Source organism: Ambystoma mexicanum, chromosome 2p (genome assembly GCF_040938575.1).
Source record: "Ambystoma mexicanum isolate Mex_15411 chromosome 2p, UKY_AmexF1_1, whole genome shotgun sequence".
NCBI classification, from domain to species: Eukaryota; Metazoa; Chordata; class Amphibia; order Caudata; family Ambystomatidae; genus Ambystoma; species Ambystoma mexicanum.
The window spans coordinates 818320769-818334582 of record NC_090923.1 but is presented as its reverse complement, the minus strand read 5'-3'; the positions used below and the strand labels follow the sequence as shown (position 1 = coordinate 818334582).

General features: G+C 49.8%; 1 protein-coding gene across 13 annotated transcripts in view; it reads left to right on the top strand.

The window, feature by feature from the left end:
* The window catches only part of C2PH14orf132 (chromosome 2p C14orf132 homolog), a 275910-nt gene that overhangs the window by 51616 nt on the left and 210480 nt on the right, over positions 1-13814 (top strand). The window contains exon 1 of one of the 13 annotated variants that reach the window (XM_069644512.1): positions 12257-12376. The exons of 11 other annotated variants lie outside the window; for them this stretch is intronic. The gene's annotated coding sequence lies outside the window, so the exon portion shown is untranslated. Of the gene's footprint in view, positions 1-12256; positions 12377-13814 lie in introns of those variants that run through there. One more of the 13 variants, XR_011302033.1, reaches the window with a different exon arrangement.

The window sequence follows — 13814 nt, the reverse complement described above, 5'->3', positions numbered from 1 at the left end:
TATTCTACAGGGTAATGCAACACAGGAGGAATGTACCTAGAGTGGGGTCTTTTGGTGATACATCAATACATGGTTACCATCGTCCTGTTGACCGGGTATCACAGGTCGCGGGGTTGGGTCTCAGGGCATGGGACAGGCGGTCCGCGTTATCATGTCTTGTTAGAAGTCATTTTGGATGTGTTCCTGTGGTGTTGCCAGAATATTGGGTGTCCTAATTTTACAGGGGCCATTAACCTAAGGTGAGCCCGTAGGTCGTGGAGCCTAAGAAAGGGCGCCTTTGGATCTGTGTTTTTAGGCCGGGGTTTACTGCTGGGTTGTAAATAATTCAGGTGGCAGGCCGTGGCCTTGGGTGCTGCGGGGGAATGTGAATGTTTGAAGCGGCTTCAGCCGAATTGGGGGAGGTGGAGCAGGGTAGCACAGGCCTCTGCTTTTTCGTCTGGCAGGCTTCACTGGGGTTAAGGGGGAATGGCCTTGCATGTGCTCACAAAGGTATTTCCCTCGTGTGTTGCAGATTTGGGTGGAAGAGACATAAACATTCACATAATATACAATACTCATTGAGTCTTTTCAAAGCTTATGTTTTGACATTATTAGTGCCTTTCACATGGCCATTTAACACATGTTATCTATACGCTAAGTATTTAACACCCACAACATTCTGTTACATTTCTATACATGTGCGGTAAGTGAGGTAGTAGTAAGGTTGGTGGAGCACGCAGGAACAAAACCGTCAACAAGGCTTATGGCAGTGACACATAGTGAGCTTGGACCTACATATGGTGCCTTTTCATGCACCCCTTACATGACCTCTCAATATGGTTGCATTTGTCTTCCTTTGCACACTAGCAGCATAAGTTCAGTTATGGCGCGGTACCGTGGGGTGCAGTCTTCTCGATGAAACACATAACACTAAAAACCCCCGGGACACTTTTGCTATTTGCGCATAGCTACAGGGATGTGGGTGCTTCATCCCTAATGTCATGTAAGCACACATTCTGCCATTTTTATGGAGTTTACAGGTTTTTAGTCAGAGAGGTCGTGGAGAGAACTTTCATCACAGGTGGTTTGCTCATTAGTATTTGGGGACTCTGCTTTTGTCAGGGGACCATTTTACAGTTCTTTTCCACCCAGGCCCTGCTGGCCGGGTCATGCTGGAAACAGCGATACACTGCGGAAGGTGAAATGTTACAGTGTTGGTATCTATCTAACACTAGCTCATGTCCGTCTGTTCGTGGGAACGGGCTCTCAGCGGATCTGCCAGGGAGCTGCGGCCACAGGGATAATTGAAACTCTCCAAGGGTGGGGGCCGCGCTGCGGTGCAAAGGGCTCAAACCATCTTTATTTCACAAAATGGTTTCCAGGGCCTAGCTAAACTGAGCAGGTTTGGTCAATGTCTTCAGCCAGTGGCCCCACCCTCCACCTGGGCCCAGGGGAGACCCATGACGAGCCATGGACTTCACCGGGGGAGAGGATGCAGGGGACGGGAGGGTCTCTTGGACCAATCCTCCCATACACACTTTCCAAAGTGCTTGAATGTCTCTCTGGGCCCTGTCCTCCCACCTGGTGTTGTTCTGGAGTACCTCTTTCCACTCCCGCTACGTATCGCGGCCTGTATGATCTTGAACACTTCGTCAGTCGTCGATTCTTCGGCCACGACTTCCCTCAACAGCGCCACTGCCATCGCACTCTCAACGATGTTGTGAACAAACTCTTGACACTCCACCAGTTCACCGGGACCTTTCCCTCTTTCGTGGTTCGGGTGGCGGGACGGGTAGTCGGCCAGGTTGTTTGTTCCGGGCCTGTACATCAGCTGAACCCCATACTCAATGAGAGCAAGCATCCAGCGCTCGATCCGAGGTGGGGGCTTCGACGATACTCCTGCTAAGTTTGGCAGAAGTGGTTTGTGGTCCGTCACAACTGTTACCGGTTTCCCGAGGATATATAGGCGAAAATGCCAGCAACCCCACAAGATCGCTAATGCTTCCCTCTCGATCTGTGAGTAGCGTCTTTCGGTGTCTGTGAGGGCCTTACTCGCGTAGGCAATGGGGCGGATGTCGCCTCTGGCATCTGATTGCATGAGCACAGCTCGCAGTCCCACTGGGCTGGCATCTACAACTATCTCTGACTCCGCAGTGGGGTCAAAATACGCCATTGTGTCTTGGTCAGAGAGTGCCCTCTTGATTTCCAGAAATGCCTCCTGTTCTTTCTTATCCCAAACCCATGTGGTATCGTTTTTTGTCAGGGCCCGGAGTGGTTCAGATAGGGACGCCAGACCTTTTATGAATCGTCTACAGTAATGGACCATCCCCAGAAAACTGCACACCTCCGTAGGGGATTGGGCCGCCGCGGCCTCACAGATGTCCTTGATCTTCTTTGGGTCCGGCGATACCCCACACTTCCCTCGGTGCAGGGTAAGGCCCAGCTCTTTCAGTCTCTGCAAGGTAGACTCCAACCGCTTCATGTGTTCGGCCTTGGACGCTGCGAATACTAAAATGTCGTCGCTCATATTGAGCACTCCCTTCAGGCCAGCTAGCGCTCCTCTTATGGTATTTTTAAAAACTTCTGTAGCGGAGGACACGCGGAAGCTGAGACGTTTGAACTGGTAGAGGCCCTCGTGAGTGGTAAAGGTTGTTATATACCTCGAGTCCGGTTGAAGTTCTAGCTGGTGATACCCTGACCTCAGATCCAGCTTGGAGCTTTGCCCCCTGTAGCTCACCCACAACGTCGTCCAGCGTAGGTGTTCTATGCCTTTCCCTTTTGATGGCAGCATTCGGGAGTCGCATGTTCACGCAAATGCGGACGGCACCTGGCTGTTTCGGTTCTGGCGCCACGACAATAGGCGAGACCCAGGGAGTTGGCCCCTCAACTCTTTCGATAATGTCCATCTCGATGAGTGATTGGAGCTCCTTCTCAACTTGTGCCCGGAGGTGAAAGGGTATTCTTCGATGTTTTAGGGCTTTGGGCCGAATTGTGTTATCGATGTGCAGGTGCACTGGGGCTGCCTTCAGTTTGCCCACTCCCTGGAAAATGCTGGAGAACCTGTCCAGAAGTTGGTCAACGTCTACTTGGTATACCTCCAGTGCAAATTGCACAATGTCCAAGGCCTCTGACGCAGCGCAGCTTAGCAGTGAATGTGGGCTGACGTCAGTGACAAAGAATCTTGCTTTGATGGCTTTGGTCCCACGGGTCACGGGCGCCACGAACACACCCTGAATCGGCAGGGGTGTGTTGCCCCCAAAAATGAATATTTTGGCTTTTGATTTGTCCAGCGGTGGCTGGCCCGGGATGGCTTTGTAGTGCTCTGTAGCTACCACCCACACCGAGGCCTGTGTCAATCAGTACTTGTGTAGGGGCACCTTGAATGTCCACGACACATGTGGGTTGCCTCTTTTCCATGCTCCCGTAGCCAGATTCGAGATAAAGAAGATCTCTTCCTCCTCTTCTTCTTCCTCCGCATTATTGAGCCTTTGGGTGTCCTGCTCTAGCGTGCCGATGCTTTGTTGTCTCTTGAAACCGCCTCCACCTGCTCTCGCTGGCCCTTTGTGCGTGATTACTGGGGCAGCTGCTCGACACATCCTGGCATAGAGTCCGGCGTGTTGCATCTCCCGCAGACTCTAGTCTTCACCGGACAGTCCTCCGAGTGTGGCAAATCATACCCACAGTATTGGCACACAGCTGGGGCACCGTACGTAAGTGTTGCTTCTTGGCGTTTCTGACTCCAGCAAGATTTTGACGGGGCTTGTCTCCCCACTGCAAACGCTTCCTCACTTTTACACGGGCGCACTGCAGCATCCATTTTCGTGCCTCTACTCTCGGCGAGCTCATACACCCTGCCATTGTCCAATATCTGTGTCAATGTCATGCCTGGCTTCCGCAGAATCTGCCTTCGCAATTTGCTGGAGCTACAGCCCTGAATCACTTGATTGCGCATCATAACTTCTTCATTGTCCCACCTACAGGTGCTTGCTAATTGCCGCAGACGTACACAAAATTGGTCCAGAGATTTGTCATCGTGCTGTTCCTCCCCGCACATGACAAATCTATCGAAGTCGACATTTGATAACGGAATAAAATGATTGTGAAGCGCCATTTTAACAGCTGCATAAGTCATTACCTGCAGATTCAGAGATTCATAGATCCGCAGAACGTCCGTAGCTGCCGAGTAGAGTAATGTTGCCACTTAAGTGTCATCATCGGTTCCCCCGGTCGCTGTAAAAAACATGTTTAATTTCTTTATCCACAGGAGCCATTTGGGGCCCAATTTCGAGGGTGGGCCCGAGGTGTCAAACTCCTGCATGGCTGTAATGAGCCATGTTGCCGTCGGGTCACTCTTGCCCGCGTGGGTGCTTCACCGTCGCTGTCCGTCATCTTCGCAGGTCGCACAGGCATCTCCCTTTAACCTGGAGGCAAACCTGACTCAACACGGACGTACCTTGATGTGTAAACCACAACACTGTGTTGGGCATCAGCCCTGGCACCTGCCACCGGCTGTGAATTAGGATCTGAATGGCCTTGGCCACAGGGGTTCCACAAATTTAAGAAATGTATCCTCCTCAGCACGTGGGCAGCGCACGAGCACCCTCGCGGGCCGCTACTGCCTCACGTGTTGAAAATGAAAGATGGCCACCATCACTCGTGTTGGGTCCGGGCTGCGTTAAAGGAAAAGATCTGTGATTGACACGCTCGCGCCCTCCTCTTCGCATCCCTCCTCGTCGCCGATGTGGTGGCTAGGCCCGTGCCTCGGGCCGCCCCATTCACTCGCACGCAGGCACTCACACAAGGAGACAAGTACACACACATCTGTAGCTTATGGGGTCCCAGCAGCAACTGCCGCACGGACCATCTTTAATCATTGCGCGCATGCGCGGCCCAGAACGAGGCTTGCGCATGCGTGCCTTTAATCAAAGACGTAACATCAAGCACCTTCTTAGCCTTGCCCAGATGGGGGCATATTTGGTTTTCATTGCCCCTACTTGGGGCACTCTGTAACTCGCCACCGGGCCCAGGATCGGCCAGGGGCCCTGTATATCATCATTTACGCTCCGAAGTGGAGCATAACACTGCACCGCCAGTCGGCCAGGGGTCTTCACTGGAGGTTTCACTTTCTTCTTTGCTCTGGCACGGAACACAGCGTTCTACACACCACCAGAGGCCCGGGCATCATACTGACACCGAAGCACCTTGGATGTTCACCCACTTGGCCCGAGATAATGAAAAACCTTGCATGCATTTTAGCATTATTACTGCATTCCAATTTTAGGAATTCCAAAGCTACTCTTTAAACAGATATGGGAAGCCTTTATTTACGTTGTATAGGGGCAAAGAATGTCACATGGTGTAAAGGCACACAAAGCAGCGACATGCCACAAAGCCTCAAAAGCTGGAGGCTTGGCGATGCTCAATTATGTGGACCAATCGCAATGTATGGTGTAGAACAAAGAAAAAAGAAAAAGCCATATTCAGTTTTCAGCAAGTATTGGATTTTCTCATCCCGTTGGGTGGCTTTGTTCGGGAGTCCTGCGCAGCTGCGCGCCATAGGAGACAAAGCCTCACTCTGTACTGGTAGTAGTTAGACAAGACCCTTGACAACATCCCACATTTATGATATTTAAATGAAAACGGCATCTCGTTGATATGGATAGAATTGTTCAGGCTTAATTGTAGTCAAACAGTGACTGCGGGCAGTCTGAAAGTCAACGCGTTCCCACACATAAGGAGAGCAGGAACATTTTTCCTTTTGTGTTGTGTTTATTAGCTCTGATCCCGGAAATTCATTTCACTGCCCCAGGGCCCGGGATATCAGTGGAGCTCCGGCCGCGGCGCAGCACAATGCAGGATGGTGCTGCCACTTGTGGGGGCACTGCCCACTGCTTTGCAGCTGCGGCCCCTTTATTCTTTTATTATGGGGGGGATGATCAGGCCCTCCTCCCTGGCTCCCCCATGCCAGCAGGCCTCTCCTTCTTGCAGGAGGGGGGGGACGGGCACTCCCCTCTCTATTTCTGGTGACGGCATCCAGGTGCAGACGGTCCCACCAGCACTTGCCTCAGTTGGGGGGGCTTCTCTACTTCATTCTTCTGCGGCATATGCCGCATACAATGGCGCAGATAACCTGCACCGGCAGCACTGCTTGCTAGCACTGCCATAGGGCTGCGGGCTGCTCCTCTCTCCGGCCACAGTCCATCAGTTTGTTTGTTTGTTTGTTTATTTATTTATAATGCACTCCAGACCCAAAGGTTACCGGGCGCAGCAAAAAGTATATGCGAAACTTGGAATGTTACATGAATACAATTACAATATTACAATATTACATGAGAATACAAATTACATACTTACAGTCTATTTATAGAGATAACCAGGAGAAACAATATAATGCATATACATACCATATTAACAATTATAGACATAGTGGTGGTTGCTAATAGCAACTATGTACATAGAGTGGGGCTAGACATGCAGGGGCGTCATTTACAGGTGTCTAGGCATTGTTGGCATTAATGTGTTTAATGAAGTTCCTTCTGAAGCGTGAGAACGGTTGGTCTACTCTTAGGTTGGGTGGCAAAGCGTTCCACAAGTTGGCAGTTCTCACAGAGAAGCTAGTGCCACTGATTTTGGCAAGTCTAATCTTGGTACTACCAGGCAGTTAGAATTGGCAAGTCTCGTGGGTCTATTGGATGTCTTCCTTTTTATTTTATCCGTCAGGTAGCTAGGTGCAGCATTGTTGAGAGCCTTATGTGTCGAGATCATTTAAAGATGGATTTTGTTGTCAGTAGAAAGCCATTTGTGTTGTCGCCTAATGGAAGAGATGTGCTCCCTCTTCTTTATGCCAAGTGCAGCTCTGAGAGCATTGTTTTGTAGAGTTTGGAGTCTTTGGGTAGTGGCTTTGTTGGCACCACTATAGAGGGCATTACAATAGTCGAGTCGGGAAAGTATTAAGGCTCTCGCCAGGATCAGACAACTAGTATTGGATAGGAAGGGCTTACCTGCTCTTATCAATTTACAGGTGTAAGCAGTAGTGGAGGCTAAGGAGTTGACCTGTTTGGTGAAGGACATGGTAGAATGAAGGTAAAAGCCAAGTGTTTTTACTTCCCTCGAGACTTTGATAACATTTCCATCTATGCTGAAAGCTGCGTAGTCTGGGCCCAATTTGTTAATGTTGGCTTGTGTACCCAGAATAATCAACTCTGTCTTATCATCATTCAGGCAGAGACCGTGAGTGGCCATCCATGCCTGAATGATAAGATACACTCTGTTCACCAACTCTCTGTCCCTGCTGTGATCCCCAGAAAGCGGCAGGAGAATCTGTGTATCATCTGCATAGTTAGTGTAGGTGATACCTAGATTGTCCAGATCATCGAACAGAGGTTTGGTGAAAATATTGTATAGAGTAGGGGAGACGCAGGATCCCTGAGGGACTCCACATGTGATGGGTATAGGGTCTGCTGCTGCCGATAGGGAAAAAACTCTCATAGTTCTCTCACTCAAAGGATTCTATCCATCTGATGGCTTGGGTGGAGTGAGCGGCAGAGTCCAAGTGTCTGCAGAGGACCTTGTGATCCACATGGTCGAAGGCAGCTGAGAGATCTAGTAAGAGGAGGAGGGCTGTCTTGCCTTGATCTCTCAGTTCGTCTATTTGGGTCTTTAAATCAATAAGGGCTGTTTCCGTTCCATGTAGTTGGCGGAAGCCAGATTGTCTAGATCCTAGTACCTTATGCAGTTCAAGGTGTTTTTGAATCTGTGTATAGGCCACTTTGTCCAGGATCTTCAGAAGAAATGGGACTGCAGTAATTGGATAAGAGGGTCTAGGGTTTGCTTTTTGAGCAGCACCCAGGATTGTTTTAAGTTAGCAGGGATGATGCCTGAGGAGAAAGATGCATTGGCAAGTTTGGAGATAAAAGGTGATAAATCTCTGGCAGCGTCTTTTATTAACTGTGCTGGGCAGGTGTCACCTTTGCAATTAGATGGTTTGAGGGTAAGGATGATTTTCTCTACCTCTAGTGTGGTGGTTTTGGTGAAGGAGAATTTGCTAGACTGGGGATTGTGGGTGGCATTTGGTAGTGGCTTAGACAGATTAAAAAGGTTAAGCAAATCTTTTTTCAGTTGAATTTTGTTTTGGAGGGTGTTTATTTTATTAGTTAGAGCGTGTTGGATATCTGTGCATCAGGTCTGGTCCTTGGTGCAGGTGTCTGGTATGGCAATGGGTGATTCAAGTTCCTTCAGTATGGAGAAAAGTTCCTTCATGCTTGAATTAGAGTTGGCGATGCGATCATTGTATGAATTCCTCTTTGCCAGGCAAACTTCATTTTTGTATTGGCGGGAGATAGCTGTTAGGTTAGCCTTATTCTCAGCAGTTGGGCATAATTTCCAATTAGATTCACATTTTCTCTTAGTGAGGCGTAAGGCCTTGAGTTCAGGTGTAAACCATTTATTTAAATGGGCTTTGGGTTTGCTTGTACGCATTTTAAGTGGGGCAATTTTGTCCATGGTATCGGTCATGATTTTATTGTGCTCATGAACTAAGATACTAGGGTCTAGGTTGTCAGGCAGTGCATTTAGTGTTGGAAGGATGGCAGGTATGACATTGTCTATTGTCATATTCTTCTTATTTCTCGTCGGGCATGATGGTGCCGTGGGAGTGACGGTAGGGGATGGTCGGGAGGTTAGGCGGTTGAAGGACACTAGTGAGTGGTCAGTCCATGGTAATGGCGAGATAGACGAGATAGCTGCTGTACAGTTTGAATCAGCGACCCAGTCTAGTATTCTGCCTTTCGTGTGGGTAGGATTGTTGACTTTTTGGGAGAATCGTAGGGAGTTAATAGCGTTGGCAATGGTCAAGGCGTGCGCGTCCCCTTGGTCATTAAATCCAAGGTTAAAATCACCTAATACCAGCAGTTGTGAGGTGGTTTTAGCATTGTTGGTTAGTAGCTTGTGCAGATCCTCTTCAAAGGTCCCAAGCGGGCCAGGAGGTCTATAGATTAGGTGAATGGTTAAGGTTTGAGTGTTGTTTATGGCGAGTTTGGCCTTGAGGGCTTCACAAGATTGTAAGGTTAGGGTGGGGGCTAGCCTTAGTGATAGATTCGATTTGGAAATGATGGCAATTCCACCTCTGCGGGTGCCCTCTCGGTCTTGCCTACATATAGTGTAACTGTCAGGGATGGCTAGCGTGAGTGAAGGGCCTGCTGCCTTATGTAGCCAGGTCTCGGTTATTGCAATGAAGTCCAGATTCGCCTCAGTGATTAAATCAGCTAAATCAAGGGCATGTGCAACTAATGACCTAGCATTGAGAACTGCTCCTTTGTAGGAGTGATCCTTGGTTTCCACTTTAAGTTGTGTAGGATTTGGAGTACTTTTAGCACTAGATTCTGTCATAGATTTAGATGTTTGTAGGTTCATAGAGGCTAAGGTGATATTGGAAGCATTACATTTCTTGTCTTTTGGGCGTTTCGTCTCACGTTTTATACGGGGGAGGAGTCGTCTAGGTGTCTCGTGAAGTTTGTTGAGTCTAGCACGTAATTTGTTGTTTCTATCATGCGTGGAGCTAGGCTGGGAGGCATAGGCTAATGGTCCTAGCAGAGCTTGGTGTTTTAAATCAAGGTATACATGAGTGTTAGTAGCTATATCTGTTGAAGTGACTGAGATGGGTACAGGTCCATGTGGGGGGATCCCTGTGTGGCCGGCCTGATTACTGGTGACAAAGAGTGTAGCAGTGGCCATGATACAGTAGATATTTAATAAGCTTGACATTATGCGGAGCTATCACTTGGTTGGGTAGGTAGTAGTCATGTAGGGTAGATGCTTTCTATGGTAGGTTAAGGTGACCTAGCTGGTAACCTAACTGTGTGGATAGTCGGTGAAGTTAACAGATACTGCCTAGAAGCGACAATCCAGCAGTGACTGAAATGCAAAGGATAAGGCACCTATTGTGGCAATTGAGCAGTGACTAGAGTACATAACATACCTAGAAGCGACAATCCAACAGTGACTGAAATGCAAAGGATAAGGCACCTATTGTGGCAATTGAGCAGTGACTAGAGTACATAACATACCTAGAAGCGACAATCCAACAGTGACTGACATGCAAAGGATAAAAGCACCTAATGGGTTGACAATTTATGCAAAGGATTATTTGTAAAGTCATTCATCCTATTGCAAATTACTCAACAGTAGCAGGTTAGTGGCAGCATCTAAATGCGAAAATCCACGCATAAGCAAAAATACCTGCATTGACTTAATACTAATAGATCAACACTAACAGAATAGTGGCAACATCTGAATGCGAAGATCAGCGCGTAGGCAGGAGAGGCTTTCATTGAGTGTTAATGTTCCATGCCGGTAGAGAACAGATTCGTCATGGCACTTGGGCTCAACGGGACCATACGCGAGCCTGGGCTGCTAGCTATAGTGAGTGAAAATGGGAGCTAGCTTGAGAAGCGAGGTTAGGCTATCGAAGAGATAGTCTAGTCTCTCTCCAGACTAGCGTGAGCAACTGATATTAGGTGGTCACAGTTGTAACAGTCTTTGCATGTAAGTAGTTCAGTTCGTATAACGTTCTTTTGCAAGATGATCACCTCACTTTGAGTGTAGGTGTGTACTGGGCGATAATAATGTAGAAGCAATACGTCGTGATGTATGTCACGGGGCTGTGGGATTCTCTTTGGATCTAGTGTTTCATGCACGGGTAAGATGAAAATAGCGGAGGACCCCAGAGGGTACTTACGTGCTGTTGCGAAGGGAGGCAGAATTTCTGGCATATGGCATACGAGTTGTGGGTAAAATCCCTTCCGTGAGCGAATCGGAATCTCGCTATGTGCGGCGTCGGGGTTGCTAGTCAACCATTCAAGCTTTCGGCCCGGCGGCCATTTTGTGCATATCCTCGTGGTGAGGAATGGCTGCAGACACGGCCTCAAATGAATAAAGCACACGATCAGCTGTGCGGTTAGCTGCAGGGGCCAAAGCCTGCTTGCAAACGATTATTGCTGGGACATCTGGACTGGAGGGCTCGTCACGGCTTAGATCCACGAGTCCGTGTTGCTGCTCTCGTTATGAGCAGGATTCGTGGGCTGGGCTCCAGCCCACCCTGCTGCTTCGTTGCTTCTTGCAGGAACTGACCTGGCACAGTGGTACCTGCCAGGTACTTGTTCCTTTGGGTGGGTGCCGGCTTATGCCTTCTGGCGTGGAGTTGTGGGTAAAATCCCTTCCGTGAGCGAATCGGACTCTCGCTCTGTGCGGCGTCGGGGTTGCTAGGCAACCATTCAAGCTTTCGGCCCAGCGGCCATTTTGTGCATATCCTCGTGGTGAGGAATGGCTGCAGACACGGCCTCAAATGAATAAAGCACACGATCAGCTGTGCGGTTAGCTGCAGGGGCCAAAGCCTGCTTGCAAGCGATTATTGCTGGGATATCTGGACTGGAGGGCTTGTCACGGCTTAGATCCACGAGTCCGTGTTGCTGCCCTCGTTATGAGCAGGATTCGTGGGCTGGGCTCCAGCCCACCCTGCTGCTTCGTTGCTTCTTGCAGGAACTCACCTGGCACAGTGGTACCTGCCAGGTACTTGTTCCTTTGGGTGGGTGCCAGCTTACGCTTTCCGGCGTGGAGTTGTGGGTAAAATCCCTTCTGTGAGTGAATCGGACTCTCGCTCTGTGCGGCGTCGGGGTTGCTAGGCAACCATTCAAGCTTTCGGCCCGGCGGCCATTTTGTGCATATCCTCGTGGTGAGGAATGGCTGCAGACACGGCCTCAAATTAATAAAGCACACGATCAGCTGTGCGATTAGCTGCAGGGGCCAAAGCCTGCTTGCAAACGATTATTGCTGGGACATCTGGACTGGGGGGCTCGTCGCGGCTTAGATCCACGAGTCCGTGTTGCTGCTCTCGTTATGAGCAGGATTCGTGGGCTGGGCTCCAGCCCACCCTGCTACTTCGTTGCTTCTTGCAGGAACTGTACTTGTGCTTGTAGTTCAGATATTAACGGAAACAAGGATTTCATGGCTGTTATTAGTATATTAATTTGTGTATGAATTGTACCAGCTGAGTGGCGCCAGTGGCGTACCATGCGCCCACGCAGACCCCGCTGTGCGGGGGGGGCCCTTGTGTGCTGTCCTGGGTGGGTCCAAAGCATATATAAGGTGCGAGAGCCGCACTGCCTTAAAAAAAGCAAAATAAGAAAAAGGTGCGAGAGCTCTGCTATGCACACGGCCTACAAACACCTTTTTCATTTTTTACTTTTTAGTAGCACAGAGCTCAAGCCTATGTTTTTCTTGCAGGCGTAGCGGCATACGGCCACCGCTCGCCAGCCAACGGGATATCAGAAGAGCACGTCTCTGTCATTGCCCCGCACCGGAGACTAGCACAGCAACATCAAAGTTTAACAGTGGTACTGAGGTAAGTTTAATAAAGTGTTTATGCATTGTTACGGAGGGCCCACTACGGACATCCAGCAGGCCCCCCTCTAGTGTTTCAGACATCAGCACTCAGGAGGCCCAGTGCCTCTGGGGGTTGATGCCTGCTCTGGATATCCAGCAGTCCCCATGGTGCTATCGGACACCAGCACCATTGGGTGGTAGCAGCGCGAGCCATGCCCCTGACCATGCAGATCTCTGCCACCGTACTGGCACGATGAGTGTACAGCCGTTCTGGTGCACATGTCTGAAAAGGCTAGTTTTACTAGCTTGGGGGCCCATGTTAAAAGGGCAATACACAGGGGAGGGACACATCCCCTCAAAGGGGCAACACACTTGGGAAGGTCCCACACCACACTCCTCCTTTTTCATAACATACAAACAAATGTTAGTAAACCATAAATGATCCTCTCCCCCCGTTACAGAACAACATTGCTTAAGCTACCTCAGAATCATAGGATCAAACAACTAATAGGATCTGCCACAGCTACGCACATCGGCTCACATGGTCATCGACATACTACACATATAAAACACACTCTACACATGTCCCGAGGGTGACAGTCGCGGTTGGCGAAACGCTGGTGGAGTGTTGACAGTTTGAACACGTCTCAAAACCCTTTATTAACCTGGGGTGTGGAAACTGCAACCACTGTATGACGCCATTGATTGCTGCATGCACCCTATTGCGCACACCTACTAACTGCTGGATCACCGCCTCACAACATGTATTTATGAAGTCCACTTTAAGCACTTGCAGGATTGCAGGAGACCAGTTCACTTTCCATCAGCGTCCGTCCAGGATAGCCATTACCACAAGTTCAGGTCCATCAATGTCACAGTTCACAGGCTGGTAAAGCCGCACCTGGAGGCACCAGGGGCCACATCGGCTTAGTTCCTTGATGGTGGGGTAGGCAGCGAGACGCGGATATACGGGCATCCAAGCCACGCCAGAGTCCAGCTCAGCCAGTCCGTTGATGTTGGGCAGTCAGCGAGACATGGGTGCTTGGCGTCTAGGCTGCACCACAGAGCGTTGACAGGCTAACACTCACCCCTCCTTTCCATGGCGTTGATAGGGCCTGGGGTGACAGGACAACACTCACCCCTCCCTTCTTGGCCATGTCCTCCCCAATCAGGAGCACCACTATGTTACAGGTGCACAGGTGGGCGCAGAAGCACTTGGGAGGAGCTGCAACCCTCCCTTGCTCCTAGCTCTTCTTCTGGGCAGTGAACTTGAGGTCTGCATTGGCCGGACACAGATGACGGTGTGTGACCCGGTGTCGGGCCACTTCCTGTCTTCCACCAGGCAGGTGTCGTTGATGTAGTGCCGCCCACCGTGCAAAACCCACACCAGTGGCAAAGTGATGAGGCTGCGTGCTAGCTGTGCCTGATGACACTGGTGGCTTGGCACCACTGACCTG